Here is an 18,727-nt window from a genome sequence, read left to right on the forward strand (position 1 = left end):
AAGTCGTGTTCGGAAAGATTCCGCTGTGATTGAGCTAATGCTTATGTGGTGATGTTTTGAAGGGATAATATGGAGCCTATTTTATGGTTAATGAAGTATTATACAAGTGCTAAGAAGGTTCCATAAGGATTGGAGATCAAACGAGTCGACGAGAACGAACTTCGGAAAACTGGGGATTATACGGCCAAACATATTGGCCGTATAAAACATACGGACCGTATGTTGGACCGTATGATCAGCCCAGATTGGCACCCCTCTCTGGACCAAATCTACTGCCAGACATACGGTCAGTATAATTTATACGGACCGTATGTTGGTCCGTAGAACTGGTCGGGACAGAATTTGGTGTGTTTAATAAGGGATCCAAGTTTCATTTCATTTCATTTCCCTATCAAACCCCTTCTCTCTAAAACATCTCTCTACATTTCTCTCACAAGAATTCAAGAGATATTAGTGATCAACAGCATAAACTAAGTGAATCAAGTGTAAGAAACCCATTAAAGTTCATCCAAGTCAAGAAATCTCATTGGAGATGAACTAGGGTTTTGGCTAAAGTGAAGTATTTCTATCCAAAGCTTATTCCAACAACATCTAAGGTAAGATTTATGGTATTTCCATGTTGTTTAAGGTATTTGAAAGTTAAAACACTTGGATTGTAGAAGGAGATAGAAAATGGGTCATGAATGTAGGAATAGTGTCATTTTTGAGTAATGGTTCTTGATATGCTATGATTATAATCATGTTATAAATGACATTAAGAACATGGGAGAGGCATTGTATATGAATGAACGTAGTCATGTGTTATGACCATGGATATGGGTGATTGGAAGTAAATAGAGAAATATAGATAATGTGGATGATTAAAGACCATTTTTATGATATTGTGAACGTATTATTGACGTTTGGGAGTTGATTTACGATATGGAGGAACGTCGTATAAATAAAGGAGATGTTGTCCAATTTTCTGTAGCCTTAGTCATGTATGCTAGCTATCGGTTTTCTAATGATAGTATATCTCTAATGAAGGTAGAAACGTGAGCATTGAAGGAGAACGTGCAAGTGATAAAATAGTTGAACAGAAAGGTATGTAAGGCTAACCCTTCTTTCATAAGGCATGGTTCTTTGGCCAAACATCTATTCATCTATGAGCCTATGGCGCTCTCCAAATGATTCTATCTTCAAAAAGCTACAAAGCTTATAATTCTCGATATGTATTACGATTGTACTAAATTCCCCATATGACGAATAATTCTATAAGGATAGATGTAATGAACGACGATGATAATAGTAACGATGCTAAAGATGCTTATGAGCTATTATGTATATATGTCTATGTATGCTACTATTATGGAACCCCGAGCCTATAAGGCTGGTTAGAATATGTATATATTTATGTAACGCGCGCGCACCTCTGCAGTTGGGTACGGATAACCCTAAAGCCTTGGTAGTGCCAGGTATGTGTAACCTTGAGCCTTGGTTGGCCAGGTATGTATGATAACCGAGCCTAGCCATGGTCGGGTACGTGAAACACTGAACCTTTGTGGTCGGGTATGCTATGTAAATGCTATGTATATGATGGGAAAATGTATACAATATAGATATGAGTATGATTATGAATATGATATGAATACGAATACGAATAAGAATATGTATATGATATGAATATGAATAAGGATATGTATATGGATATGAATGTAAACGAGTACAAATATGAGTATGGATACGAATACGGCTGTATGTACACAACCTCGCAATAGAAATGGAAAGTCCCTATGAAAAGCAAGTAAGTGCTTATGACGATGATTCTACTATCTCCCATCTTATGTTGCTTATTATGCTCCTATATTGTTATTGATCATGCTTTACATACTCAGTACATTCTTCGTACTGACGTCCTTTTGTTTGTGGACGCCGCATTATGCCCGTAGGTGGCCAGGGAGACAGGCTTGATCCATAGCTATATTTCTCGGGGACTACATAGCGGAGCTCCACTTCATTCGGAGCTATAGCTTTTTGGTATTGATTCTTTTGTGTACATATTTATGGGCATAGCGGGGTACTGTCCTGCCTATGTGATATGACATACTCTCCTTAGAGGCTCGTAGACATGTGTATATGGTTAGATGTGTTTGGCCTTGTCGGCCTATATTTTGGACGTCATTTTGTTAGCCTCGTCGGCTTATGCACATTGATATGGGCATCGTTGCTAATGTTGATATAAAGGTATTGTTGTCCAATGGGATTAGTATGATTGATGAATAAGAATGTATGATTTTAGATGTGGCTCACCTAGATGTAAATTTATGTTAAGAGGTACCCGGGTGGGCTAGCACCGGGTGCCCGTCGCTGCCCTCCAGTTGGGTCGTGACATAATCCCTGGTAGGATTATATGACCACTTATACGGACCGTATAAAATTATACGACCATATAAGTGGCCGTATAATCGGGTCGGGTCATTTTTTTCTCTTTTTATATATAGATTGACCCTTGTTCATTTAATTCATTTCCCACATTTCCCTCAAGTCTTGAAAGCTCTAGAACATTCCCCCATCATATTAACCCAAACCCAAGAGAAATCAAAGATTAATTAGCAAGAATCAAGAGAATCAAGTGAGGGGAGATTCACTAGGGTTTGTGAAGCTCAAGATTTCTTTTGGTGTTGATGTTGGAGTTTCATTCAAGTGAAATACATCAATCCAAAGTTCATCCTTATGCAATAAAAGGTGAGTTTTACGTCCATTTCATGTTATTAAGAGTATTTGGTTGTTGAATAACTTGTACGAGGGAAACAAGTAGAAGATGAAGCTCAAATATGGATTTTTTAATGATATTTTTGAGTAGTAAATTAAGTTGAGTCATGATTCTTAGTATGCTATGAGTATAATATTTTTATGAATGACCTTAAAAAGGGATTTTGAGGATTGAACAATGCTTAACTTGAAATAAGCCTCTTGGTTATGATATTATGGATGTTGCTATTGATGTTTGGGAGTTGTTTATTATGTTGAGAAAGTCGATGAAACAAAGGAAATGCTGCCCAAATTCCGTTAGCTCTTAGTTGCTTTAGTTTAAAATTAATCATGCTTTCAATGACCTAACCTTAGTACGAATTCTCTTGAATGCAGAGTCGTGAGCTTGAGAGAAAAATGTTTAGCCATTAAGGAAACGTAAAGGTATGTTAAGGCTAGCCCCTTTCTTTCAAAGGAATGATTCCTATGTTATGATTCTATCCATATTTTGCATAACTTCCTTATGCCCAAAAGTTAGAAGTTCATGATTCTTAAAAGCTTCTTATGATACCAAAGATGAGATGTTTTCTATGATAATGATGGTTTTTATGCTAGAGATTCCAAAGCTTATGGTTGCAAGCTATTATGAGATAGTTGAGCTTATTCTATGATTTTTCTTGATTTCACTCATTGTTGTGATCTCACCTTTTGTTACTTGTTCTTTTGAGGTGAGATATAGTGATGATGATTGTTCCATAATGTAAATCGGAGGTCACCGACCTTACGCCACTCTGATAGAATTGTAGCTTTTACTTGGGCTCTCATGCATGCTTTATGTATATGTATATTTATGATTACAGCGGGCCTAGTTGGCCCGACTGACACCACCACGGTGAGCGTAGTGAGCGGCTTATGGATAAAGATCCAGGTCCCTAGGAGCTTTATCAGTAGATATACAAGAGCACTCCACTACTCCGGAGTTGCAGTTTATTGGTATATTATTTTGTGTGCATATTTGAGGCATGGCGGGGTACTGTCCTGTCCTTATGATTTTCAGTACTCCAGTTAGAGGTTCGTAGACATATGTGTGGATAGTAGATATTTCATGACTTTATTAATGTATATTCTGTATGTCATTTTGTAGCCTTGCGGGCTTGTTTATATATATGTTTGAGGTGGGAGCGAAGATTGCTACATAATGAGTTTTATTTTGAGAATGACATTTATTTAAGTTGGGTTATTTGAGAGTTAGAAAAGTGGCCCGCCGAGGTAGATCGGGAGAAGTATGACAAGTGGTGCTTGATAGGCTAGCTCCGGGTACCCGTCAGGCCCCCTAGTTAGGTCGTGATAGGTCGTTCGGAGCGTTTTGACCATTTTACCCCTGGCAGTTCATTTCGGAGACTAGAAGCAATTCTAGTGAGAAATTAAAGATTTAGAATTTCAAAGCAAAGACTTGCGATAGTAGTTTGCACACTTGTTTGAAAACTTGTTTTATTTTCGTTGGGGGTTGACTTAATGAATTAGATCTCCGTTGGGGATTCCGAGGCCACGGGTGAGTCTGTAGCGGATTTTTTCTTATGTGTGGATGTTTGGTTTGTGTGTGTAAGGCAACAGATTGATGTTGGGATGTTGGATGGAAACTTGGTGAGAGTTTCTGGATCTGATGCGACCGCTCCACAGTGGGGAGCCAGTCGCTGCGGCGAGGATTGGGAGTTAATGAGGTCCGCCGTAGTGGTGGGTCAGACAGCAACAACGAACATAGTGAGCACTGCAGTGGTTAATCGGAGGCCGAAACTCACTTTTATGTTGACCATTTCGAGTCATTGGTCCCATAACTTCAAAAATAGTTTCCAAGAGAGAAAGAAGCGAACATTCTACAGCTTTGGTGGATTCTCCTTGAGGGTAAGTCTTAACCATTACTTGTTCCTTACCTTCATTCTTTAAGTTTCCATGTTTAGTTTTAAGGTCCATTGATGGTGGGTAAAAGCTCTAGAACCCTAAATTCATGAAACCCTTATTGGAAATTATGGAATATGGTTTATATTACTGGTTATATCATCTAGAAGTGTAGGTTATCACCTTCTAGGATGGGAATTTTGTAATCATTGTGTAAATCATATATTGAGACTTAAGGTTTCACCAAAATTGGGGGGTTTTTGTCTAAAATATAATTTGGAAGGCCTAAAGTGATTAGAAACCTTTAAATTGGAGGATTATGATTATTGGGACTGAGGGTAGGATAAATTCACCCTTAAATTCTAGTTTCGCCTATTCAGATGGTTAGGGGTATTTGGGGCACTATTGTTCCAAATATGGATTTTGTTTTATTAGATGGTCTGTTGCTTACTTAGCATTATGGTCTGTTGTTATTTACTAGACTACTATCGTTCTGGGGTGTTTCAGAAATAGAAGGCTCGTGTGGAGTAGTTCATGGCTCCTGTTGTGCATTCGAGGTAGGTTACAGCTTATTTTAGTTAGACTTTGATAAGTGAAACATATAGATTGTATAGAATTGACGGGAGAAAGCATGATTAGGTCTTTGGACACGGTGTTTGGTTGGACTATTATCTAGGTTGGTATGATTTTTGATTATGTGGGCTTGTCGTCATTTCTTTATGTACTGAAATCGAAGGTGTATTTGCTGTGATATGAGAAGTAAGGAGTCAATATATACTCTTCTTGTTGATGTAGATAGTTACATATCCTTGCTGTTGTTGAGTGATTTATCTGAGTCTTGTTATGACTTGTGGCATGGTGCCTTTAATTTATTGACCTTGATATTATTTGCTGATCGTGTTTCATATTGACTATTGAATTAGAAATACGTTGAGATTCATATTTTGATCATATAATGAGATTAGGCTTGAATTGGATGTGTACTTGTGATAAGGCATGAATGAGATATTGATTATGAATTGTTGATGGTAACGACGTTATGAAAGATTTGATACAACTTATGATGGTTCTGATCTTCATAGCATATTCCTTTACATTCATTGCACTGATTCCTCATTCCTGCATTCATACATTCATACATGATGGAAATGGTCCAGGAAATGGAACATTGTGGTGACACAAGACTTAGTTATGAGGGTGATACTTTGAAGAAAGAGGTGACTTAGACTCTTTATGTTGACTGAGATGGTTTGTATGATTCATTCCATAGTTGAGCGGATTTATCTAAGTCCTGATATGGCTTATGGCATTGTGACCTGCATTTTCATTGGCATTTGATTTCATTGATTGATCATGCTTACTCTTGAGTTGATGTTTCATCTCAAGGTTCTAGACTTGAACCATATTTAAGTACTCATTCTTGCATATAGTATATGTTTAAAAGGCACATTTGACAGGGGGTGAGGATGTGGCCTAGATATGGGCTCGTGATCCGAGATCAGTTCCGGAGCGAGTGGTACATGGACACCATGGGTCCCCTGCAAGTCATGACTATTGGGCAAGCAATACCATTAGCATGTGTGTACAGGTTTGAGATATTTGGCCGGTGCATTGCATTGCACATCATTACATATTATCATGCATTATCATACGACTCTTTATTTCTAATTTGGTATGGTCGGTTCATATTATTATGGTGCCATGGATCAGATTATGGACTGAGTTAGATCGCTGGGTAATGACGCTGCCTAGGTCAAAACTGTCACGACCCAACCCCGTAGGCCGTGACTGGTGCCCGAACTGGGCACCCGTATACCAACCTGTTACATATAACATCAAACTGAAACTACGACAATACAAAAACTTATAAAGGAACTCCAAAGTTCGTAACATCATCATACATATATACTTCCAGATCAATGGTCTCCTGAGGAGTCACAACTAATCATATCATGAAATAATACGTAAGCCGACAAGGCCGCCATCACATATCAATATCGTATGCAAGCCGACAAGGCTGCTACTAGAGACGAACATCATACCACAGCACATCGTATAGACACAGCTGAACAGAACCCATACACAACCCACACATATGTCTACAGACCTCTAAGAGTACGAATAGCGAAATATGACGGGACAGGGCCCCGTCGTACCCCTGGATAGCATATACATATATATATATATCATAAGATTCAAACCAAAAGTCTAGACTCCGGAACAACGGAGCTCTCCAAGACAGCAGAAAGGGAGTCCTAAGCTGGCGGATCACCAAAGGGAGTATCTGCACCTGCGGGCATGAAACGCAGCCCCCCTCCGAAGAAAGGGGGTCAGTACGGAATATGTACTGAGCATGTAAAGCATGAAATACAATAAACAGGATCATAACTGAAATAAAGAGTACAGAAAACGAGTACAATAACCAGAATACCAAAATTCTTGCCTTTGAAACATAAATCATGCATGTCAATATCATATATCATATTCGGCCCGTTATGGGACTCGGTGAACATGGTCGCCACCCCGTCTTTGGTGCCATAACACAGCATACTCCAGAACACAGCATAACTCCATAACACAGCATAACTCCATAACACAGCATAACACCATAACACAGCATAACACCATAATATATATATATACCATACCCGGCCCTCTAGTGAGGGACTCGGTGAACAATGCAGTGAAACTGTGCACGAATACATATCCTGGCCCGGGACTGAGTGAAAGACATATTGAGGCAGGCACGAGCAGAGTAGTGAGAAACTATATGCAATTTAAAAACATTTTCAAAGACTCAATAGAATAATCAACACGAATTACCATTTGAAAATCAGGACAATAGTCGTATCAAATACCTTTCGAATGTCACTCGGAACGTATCACACATCCCTTGAATGTCATCATAAGTATATCACAAAGACCTAAGGATCATAGTCATATGTCACTATAGTATGAAACACCTTATAGAAGTCCAGTCACTAGTTATCATAGAGTTCCTAAGAATAGGAACGGATATATATCGACTATTAACCAACGTACAGAAAACTGAAGATGGAGGCTCAATCACTTGAGAATTGTAATATCAAGAAGTGAATAAGAATCATAAATATCACTCAAAGCTTATGAATGGAATTACCCCAAAGTTCATATCATTCATCACTTAAATCTAAGATATGCCAAAAGAAAGAAGGGACAACTTTACATACCTGTTGACGACTAATCGCAAAACCGTTCGCTTTGTCTCTCTTTTAGCCTAGTTAGCATAAAGGTAACGTTATCGTCAGTAACTATACTTTCTAGTTCGTAAATCCGTAGCCCATCACTTTATAGAACTTGTTCTTTAACCTATACATTCTCGTTTAGGGTTTTCCATTAGTTAAGGGCTTAACGAAAATCGGGCAGCATTTCCCCTATATATTTGCCTAACCCGAATTTCTAATTGTCCTCCTGTCAACACAGAAATACCAACAAAAACGATATACACATAAAATTCTCACAATTCATCCCATAACAATTCTAACAACCCAACAACTTATCTTAATCCATTTCAACCCACAATTTCCTATAACATCGATTTCATGCATTTTCTTAATTCTAATTTTGTCCAATCCAATTCTAATAATTCCATTACAATACTATTAACACAATTACATCATAAAACAAGAAAATCTTACCTAAATTTTCTCGGAGGAATTTCTACTCTTAATTGCTCCAATTTCGCAATTTCTTCTTCTCCAACTTAAAATCCAATGTTGCTATCACCTCCTTGAATTTGTACTACACTTGAAAAATAATCGAAACAAGGAACCAAATATTTTTTCCCAACAGCCATGGCTGGCCGAGAGGTTGGCAGCCATGGCAATGTTCTTGCTCCTTTTTTTTGTGCTAATTCAAATGAAATGTTGCCTTGATGATTTGTGAATCATCTTGTTCACCTATATACTTGTTCCTTGGTCCCTACACGTGCCCCCTAATGTGACATGTAGTTATGTTTTTTTTTTTAATTCGGGTGGGGCCCACTTTTGTAATTAACTTTAATTAATTTAATTAATTACTAATTCCCACTTAATAATCTAATCACAATTAATTAACTCCTAACCTCCAATAATATTTTTACACTAAATAAAATTTATGATTAATTTATATTCTAATTTAAAATTGAAATTTAAAGGTTTCTATTTCGTGTCCGAAAATGACTCCGCCTTTAACTTGAGTCGACTTGCTTGCGAATAATTTGACGTATAAATATACGGGGTATAACAAAAACTTAGGTTCTGATTATCGATTGAGATTATTGTGATAAGACAGACTTGCGGATTAGAAGCTTTCTCTTAGGTTGTGATTCAGTTATGAGATATTTTGTGACCTTGGATTGAGTATTATGTGACTATCTGCTTATCTTGTTTATTTTATGCTAGTATGCGTGAAATAATTTTAGTCGGTCTATGATGCTTACTCAGTAGGTGTTGTTTGTACTGATGCTACTCTCGCTGTACTCTTCTTTTGAGTGCAGAGTTTGTTACTAGTTCCAGTTCCCGTCGTCGGGGGTGATCCGAGTCTATATGACAGAGATTCCAGGGTGAGCTTTTGGATTAGATCTGCAACCCGGAGACTCTTCCTTGTAATTAACTCTCTTCTTGCAATCCTGAGACTGTATTGATATTTGAGATTTGTATTTACTTTCTATCAAACTTGCATCTATGTAATAGTGGCTCATGTTCTAGTCCAGACCAAATTTTGGGGTTATTAATACTTCTGCACTTATCATTATATAATTTGAACCTGTTAGCTTGATTATTGTCTATTTTCGCATAATTATTTTAAATGATTAAAATGATTTGGGAATGGTTCGCCTGCCTTGGGGGACAGTGTAGATGCCATCACGATTCACGAATTGGGTCACACATACGTAGATGGACTCAAAGAAAGAATTATGGAAGAAGCACAGAGGTCATGATATTCGATCCATCCAGGTTATACAAAAATGTACCATGGGGAGGTTTATTGGTGGAACGACATGAAGAAGAATGTAGTAGATTTGCTACTAAATGTTTGAATTGTCAGCAAGCGAAAGGCAAGAACCAGAGGCTTGTTGAGTTGGCTCAGAACATAGATATTCCCATTTGGAAATGGGAGATGATGACTATGGACTTTTAACAGGTTTGCGTCGCTCATTCTGAAAGCATGATTTGATTTGGGGGATGTAGAACGACATACTAAGTCAGGACACCTTTTCTAATAAGGACCATCGATTCAGTAGAAGATTATTCCAAGTTGTATATTTAGGAAATCCTCAGTTGCATGGGACTCCACTGTCTATCATTTCAGATCGTGGTGCTCAGTTCATAGAAAAATATCAAGAAATCCTTTCAAAAAGGATTAGGCACAAAGGTAAATCTCAGTACAACTTTTCATCCTCAGACAGATGGTCATGCAGAACGCATTATCAGACTCTTGAGGACATGTGCCCTAGATTTCAAAGGTAATTGGGATGATCACTTTCCTCTCATCGAATTTGCATATATAGCTATCACTCTAGTATCAAGATGGCACCATTCGAAGCTCTTTATGGGCGAAAGTGTAGGTCGCAAATTGGTTGGTTCGAAATTGGCGAAGTAAAATTGTTGGGACAAGATTTAGTCCATCCTGCAGGCTATGGTAAAATTTATGCTGATTCAAGAGCGGTTGAAAATGGCTCAGAGTCGCCAAAAGTCCTATTTGGACATGCAGCATAGAGACTTGAAGTTTCAGGTTGATGATTAGGTATTTCTGAAAGTTTCACCCACGAAGGGTGTTATGAGATTTGGGCGGAAAGGAAAACTTAGTCCAGATATATCGTTCCAAATAGAATTCTATGAAGGATTGGTCAAGTAGCGTATGAGATTGAGCTACCTTCATGTGTCCATGCTAAAGAAGTGTGTAGGGGACCCCTCATTGGTTGTCCCTATTGAAACAATTACAGTTTATAATGGCCTATCTTATGAGAAAATTCCTATGGCTATTCTTGATCGTTAGGTTCGTAAGTTGAGAACTAAAGGAGTTTCCTCAGTAAAGGTGCTATGGAGGAATAAGAAAGTTGAAGAGGTTACGTGGGAAGCCGAAGAGGACATGAAGTCCAACTATCCGAAGCTATTTGAAGAGCAAGCAGAAAATGATTAAGGCAACAAACCTTTACATTAAGATCTAATGTTATAATCTCCATGTCCCCAGTATTCAGTCAGTTCAGTATTCATTCAGTTCGGTATTCATATATCCATTCAGTTCAATACTCATGTATTCTTAAGTTCAGTACTTGGTATTCTTGTCATCTCAGTGTTCATGTGTTCACGTCAGTCACATTTATGTTTAAGTTACCCTGTTATACCATGTGATATGTAATGAGATGCCCTAAGAGGCTTGTATAGATGACATGGTTAGATGGCAGGTAGTTGGAAATGTTGGGATAGTCCTATTTATAGAGTAAACTCTTCCACAATTTCTTTAAGATTCCAGAGTCAGTCACATGTATAGCCAGTATACTCATTCAGGAACGAATGATCCCAAGGGTGAGATAATGTAACACTATATAAATATGGGTTAGGTGTGAATGAGTTAAGTGAGTATCAATGTGACATTTTATCCATATGAAGTCCCATCGGGATGATTCTGGGTGGAAATAATTGTGTTAAAAGCAAGACGAATAGTGAGGTGCATAACATTCGATAGAATCGACCAAGTTTACAATAGGTCTGCCTTGCATCCTATTTACGTGAAAATCCGTTATGAATTTGAGAAAACATAAAACAAGAAAGTTGTAGCACTTTGAAATACCTTTCCAACCATATATGAACCAGCACAATTAGATCTTTGTACTTGGATTAATGCCTATTTTACTAAACGTTGACAATTCAGCAAAAATAAAGGCATACGCGTCTCAGGCCGCGATGCGTTAGGAATAATTTCTAGAACTTTGAAAAATATTCCTAGTGCAGCACAGGCCTTGATGCCACATGCTTCGTTCTAAGCCATTTTTGCATGGAACAATTTTTCTTGAATTTTATATATCTCCAACTCCGAAAAACTTTTCCCACTTCGTTCTAAACCATCTTTTTGGAGAAAAAACACCCTAGGGCTTTCCCAAAACATCCAAGATGAGTTATTACTCAAACCCCATTGATTATTACCTCAATATAACAAAGATTAACGCTAGAATCCTCATCTAGTCCATAGATAGTAAGAATTCGATTCAAGAACGGTTGATGAAAAGAATAATTGGAAATTCATCATGAGGTAAGCTTCTGTAATTATGGTATAGTTACGGGGATCATTTAGGGTCTATATATCATCTATATTTCATTATAATCCATGAGTGAATCGTATGAAAGCAAGAACACAAATTTTGCTCAAAAGCCTTTGTTCTCGAAAAGGGTGGGAATTTGATTAAAAGTGTAAAGTTCTAATCTTTATTATGTAAATCAATTGTAGAGTGATTGTTGAACCTTGGAAATTTTTTTTGGTGGCGTTAGCGGGACATGAGGTATATAAGGCTAACTCTTTAGGTGTGGGAATGTTAGTGATCCTCTCCACACCTCGTTCTTTCATGATTACTATGAATTGCCTCAGAAATAGAGATTATACCTTAGGTTCATGAAAAGCTTCAGAACTTCTATTCTTAAATGATATAATTTCATATTTTTTCATGATAGTAATTCTGAATATCGTGAACTCAGTACGTAATCAGCGTGGGCTCATTCTTGATATCTCATGAGTCTCAGTTATGAAAACCTAGAATACTTATGTTACACCTCAAAGAATTTTATGTCGTTGCCTAGTGAATAGGATAACATAGGGTAAGGAGTATATGATGTTTCTATAAGTAAGTGTAACGCCCCAAAACCCACCCTAGACATGACCGGCATCCGACGTTATGAACAACATCGGAAGAACCTAAACAACACAATAATAATACTTGAACCCGCCAGGTTCATCATTCGCCTCCAACAATTTATAAAATAAATGTAATGAATCATGAATGTATGAATTAAATCAGCGGAAGTCTTTATAATTTAAATAATTTACCCAAAACATGATAGTGCGCTCGAAAGAGTTAAACGACAACTCTTCTTCTACCCATATTCGAATGTATACTAAGGAGCTTCTAAGAATAAGGAGTAAATTTCTAACCCATCGGGACGCAGCCCGAAAACTAAAATAAATAAATGGAATTAAATAAATAGAGTGTCCCACGAATGAATGTGTGGGCTCACCAAATCAGCAGTAACAACAAGTCCTTCCTAAACTGTTACACCTCGGAAATTTCCCCCGTGAATGTACAATGAATAGACTAACAAAGAATACGAGTCTGCGATGTTTTAATCAGAAGGGAATGACGTTTGACGAACCTAAGTAAGATTTCAACGGCAATGGGAATAAGAGATAGGTTATGATCCACAATGACTATTTATAGGCTCTGAAAATGTGAAAAGTTGCAGATTTGCACTTTGGCCCAGTCGATCGTAAAATGAAATACGGACCGTAAAGTGGTATACGGATCGTAAACTGCCATGTCGTATTTTAACTTACAAAACTTCAACTTTATGCCAAATGATCAAATGGTTAAATACGGCTTGGAATACGGACCGTAAATCGAAATACGACCCGTAAACCGTGATCATAAATCACCATGACCTCCAGTATACCTTTCTGGTTCTGTTATGCTTAAATACGACCACGAAATACGGCTCGTAAACTAGAATACGGACCGTAAATTGGGTTTACGACCACTGTGCACTTCAACTACTGTTCATTCCGGATTAGATTTTAAGTCATTAAACGGAGACCCAAGCTCGTTAAATTCATTTCATTTCCACGATGCTTCTTTCTAGAAACCTCTAGAATATTCTCCACTCTTCATCTACAAGAAAACAAAGGAAAATCAAAGATCAATATCAAGAATCCAAGTGTATGAAACTCATCAAGGTTCATCCAAGTTAAGAATTTCAAGAGAAGCAAACTAGGGTTTTGGTGCAAGAAGAGTGATACCACTCAAGGCTTGTTCCTACAACATCTAAGGTAAGTTTTATGGCATTTACATGTTACTTAGGGTATGGAAGAGTTGGAACACTTAGATTATAGAAAGGTATAAGAAGTGGGTCATGAAAGTGTGAATAGTAGCATTGGTGAGTAAGGGTTTGAATTGAGCCATGATCATTGATAATTTGTGATTATAAAAATGTTAAGAATGACATTTAGACCATGGAATGAGTATTGTATGTGAGAAAACGCGATAATGAGCTATAACCATAAATGTGGAGAAATTGAAGGGAAATGGTGAGTTGGGGTAAATGTATACAAATGGTGATTGTTGTTTGCAATATTGTGACTGTTGTCGTGAACATTTGGGAGTTGATGTAGAACATGGGAAAAGTAGTATAAACGAAGAAAATGCTGTCCAATTTTCTATAGCATTAGTAAGTCCGTTCTTATGATTTCTTAGCTAATAATGATACGAATTCTCTTGAAGGTAGAACGTGACATTGAAGGAGAACAAGCGAACGCTAGGCTAACTAAACGACAAAGGTATGTAAGGCTTATCCCTTCCTTCAAAGGAATGAATCTTCCAAGTTTTTCCATGATCCTCCTATATGATGGAGCTTATGAGTCCGTAAATATACTAAACTACATTCGAGCATGGTAGTAATGGTGATGAGTTAAAGTATAGCGATTCGAGAGTTCATGATATAATGATCCTATAACATTGATGATGATATTATTGCTCACCCTCACCTTATGTATTATTTCCTTCAAGGTGAGGCAAGATACTCGTAAATGTTCACAATATAATCGGGGGTTCACGACCTTATGTCACCCCGATGTAGTTATGTTTGTCTTCAAAGTTTAATGTATGTTCTTAGTGATAATTGTGAAATAATACTAAGTCATGATATGTCTATAAGATGATCAATAATGCTAGCTTATAGTATGCCTATGTTATGTATGAAAATGCTGAGCTATGATAAGATTACGATATGTTCATGAGATGTGTAATAATGATGGATTATGATTGACGATATGATTCCACCGCGCCCAGATGGCCGGGCATGTCACCGCTAAGGCGGGCTGCATATGATTCCACCGTGCCTAGATGGTCGGGCATGTCACCGCTAAGGCGGGCTGCAATGTTTACACCGAGCCTAGAGGGCCGGGCATGATCACCACTAGTGGGCGGCATATGATAGTTACCCGGACGCGGGATAACGATAAGGATTGTGATGTGACGAGATATGTGATGTGATGACATATGTACTATGATTATGTAAAATATGATATAAGTACGAAATGTATTTGCTTACGACACTCTTGCAGGTTATATCTTTCTCTTATGGCTCACGATCCTCCTATTATATTTATTTCATTCTTGTCTTACATACTCAGTACAATATTCGTACTGACGTCCATTTTCTTTGGACACTGTGTTCATGCCCACAGGTAGACAGGGAGGCGAGCTTGAGCCAGACTCGTAGGAGCTGTTAGCCGATCGAAAGCACTCCTTTGTTCCGGAGGTGCTTGATTATTCTTTTGTGTACATTTGTGTATGTAGGCACGACGGGGTCCTGTCCCGTCTACATGTCTAGTACTCCAGTAGAGGCTCATAGATATGCAGTGTGGGTTATCTGGTTTCACGAGGTTTCCAGCATGTATATATATATATATTATTTTGATAGCCTAATGGCTTATGTATATAAAAGGGTTATATGTTTGAAATGGAAGATGACTTCCTTAAAGATTTAGTATAAAATTGATATTGAAACGTCGGATGAGTATAATGAGTAATAGAACGAGTGGTTCTCGGTGGTTAGCCCCGGGTACCCGTCGTGGCCCCTAGCTGGGTCGTGACATAAACGCTTGGAGTATCAAGAACATGCTCTTCTCCGTTACCTAACATACCATAAAAAACAACAATGGTATGCTTGAGTACTTCGTACTCAGTGAGTGCCTCGGGGACAATAAGTAATAAGAAAATAGAGTACATAATACATAAAGTTAGTCTTGCCAGTCATGTGAGAGTAATGTAAGAACAATTATTCAGTTTATGTATCTCAATAATAAGTATCAAAACCCATTTATAAAGCCTCTTGTCAAGGTACAACTTCAAATATGCCTTTTAAATCAATTAAGATAGTCATCAACAATTCCATAAGAGAATAAGAATGCCACACATGCCCAAGAATCAAGCATATCGCGCATAGCGCACCACACCGGAACATATAATTCTCGGTGGCTATCCTTCCTCCCGAATAACTAGGCATAAATCACACCGGACTATGTAGTACGCGGTGGCTATCCTTCCTCCCGAATAGCAAGACATAAATCACACTCCGGGTAGCGAACCCAGTGGTGGCCACTCTTCCTCCCGAATGGCTAGGCAATGACACACTAGGATCCATAGTATCTACCCTTCCTCCCGAGTAGCTAGGCCAAACATAACAATAAAGTTCATAGCATAGAAGCCGATTCACAATTTGTCTCAAAGTAGTCACACCATCAATTAGCATGCAAGTTCATTATTCTATATCGTAAAGATAAACCATTCAAAGAACGTCTTGAAAACGTTTACACCTCTTTAACCATGATTTCAATGCCATAGTTCAATATGAAAACATCATTACTAACCCTTAGCCATCATTATTGATCATCTCTTCTAAAGGAAAAACATTTATAACTTATATATGTACGTAGAGCATGATACAAACTAGGTGTAATGTGGGCTTGTCCCCTCACACACATTAACCATGATTAAAACAAGAAATAGAGTTTCAATTTGTGAATAGTTAACCTTTTTATTAAATGAAGAGCCTTAAAAGAGACATACAAATCACAACCAAAGAGTTCATAAAAACCGACCGAAAGAGTATGTTCAAAAGAGACATACAAATCACAACCAAAGAGTTCATAAAAACCGACCGAAAGAGTATGTTCAAAGAGACATACCTTAATTCCCACTCAAGCATATTTCCCACAATCCAAGAATTATTCTACAATATTTTTAGATAGGAGAGGTTAGAACTCTAACCTATTTCTACCCATAAACCCTTCTTACCAACGAAAGCTAGGGTTTTCATGACTAGAACGTGTTCTTGAACACTTCATGAATCAATCATGGATTCTAATCTCATAAGACAACCTACACTAGTCTAAACCCTTTCAATAACATAACAAAAGTCAAGGATCATACCTTATCGAAGGAAAAATTCTCCCAACGTCCATTTCTTCTTCTCTTTCTTGGGTTTCAAGAATCTAGGGTTTGTGGAAGATGAATTAGTGTTAATTTGATGTTAGATTGATGAAGTAATGATGGGAATTGATCAAGAACTCACCTTATATGTTTTGGGAAAACCCTAGGGTTGTTTCCTCTAAAAAAGTCAGCCAAAACGAAGTGGGAATGAATATAACGAAGTTAGGCTTTTATAAATTTCTTAAAAAATCGTTTCAGGCATAAAATGGCCTGGTGTGATGCCTGGGGCGTCGCCCAGGGAGGCACACACAGTATATCCATTTAAACGGCATCAAATTTGGAGTTTCCTGGAAATTTGGCTTGGGGCGGCTCCCCGGCGCCGCGCACGCCTAATTTTCGCACTGCACAGACAATGCTCAGTACAATGGGCATAAATCCTAGCACAAAGCTTTTTTAGAGCTGGGCAACCTACCGTTTGAAAGGTATTTCGAAGACCTACAACTTTTTTTGAGGAATGTTTCCCAAATTCCCAACTTATTTTCACGAGACTGGCATAGAAGTCAGACCTACTGAAATTTAGACGAGTTTGAGAACTCTTACGAACTTTACTATTTGGGTTAACTTCAAAATGACTGCTTATCACCCAAATTCATCCTGAATGGATTAATATAGCTAAAATATCATCTTATTACTAGTTTTACAATTTCACACCTAACCCAAATTTACGGGATGTTACAGTAAGAAAGGTTATTTAACGATTTTAATTAAGATTCCAAAGACGTTGGAAGTAAGAGAAGAAAGTTCGTTAAAGAATGTTGAGCACAAGTTTTATTTTGAAAAAGGATGTGTAAAGTATCGAGTTAATGTCGACTTGATGATGTCTTAAAGAAGAGTTATAACGCTGCTTAGATTGGTAATGAAGTGTTAAACAAGTGTCAAGAAGGTTCCATAAGGATTGGAGATCAAACGAACGACAAACAATTTATGAGAAATGGGGTTATACGACCGCTTATACGGTCCGTATAGCATTACGGTCTGTATAAGGGTCCGTATAACACCCAACAGGAAGATGTTTTCCCTGATGGTGAACCACGGACACTTATACGGACCGTACATGTTATACAAACCGTATAAGTGGTCCGTATAATACCCGACGGACTAAATAAGTTGTAAGTATAAATACATGTTCACACTTTTAGTTTCTCATTCTTTCCACTTCTCCATGTCTCTCAAGACTTCTAGAGGGTTCTACACATTTCATCTTTAAGAATACAAAGGAAATCAAAGGATCATATCATAAATTCAAGTGAATCAAGTGCAAGAAGCTCACTAGGGTTCATCCAAGGCAAGAAATCCCTTTGGAAGTGGAACTAGGGTTTTCCTCAAGTGGAGTATTGCTATCCAAAACTCAATCCTACTCAATCAAAGGTAAGTTTTATGATCATTCCATGTTGTTTAAAGTATTTAGAGGTTCAAATACTTGGATTATGGAAGGAAGTAGAAAATAGGTTACAAACATGAGAATAGTGACATTGTTGAGTAGTAGATTAATATGAATCACGATTCTTGATATGTTGTGATTATAATTATATTATGAATGATGTTAAGAACATAGGAGAAACATTATATGAGGATGAATGTAATGTTGTATTATGATCATGATTATGGATGACCTTTAGAGGGAGTTGTGGGAGTTGGATAATGATGAACTTGACAAAAGTTATTGATTAAGATATTATGAATGTTATCATTGATGATTAGGAGTTGATATATGATATGGAGAAAGTTGTATAAACAAAGGAGATGCTGCCCAATTTTCTATAGCTTTAGTTCAAGCGTGTTTACGTTATCGATTATCTAATATTAGTATGAACTCTCTTGAAG

The sequence above is a fragment of the Lycium barbarum genome, chromosome 4 (assembly GCF_019175385.1).
Source record: "Lycium barbarum isolate Lr01 chromosome 4, ASM1917538v2, whole genome shotgun sequence".
NCBI classification, from domain to species: Eukaryota; Viridiplantae; Streptophyta; class Magnoliopsida; order Solanales; family Solanaceae; genus Lycium; species Lycium barbarum.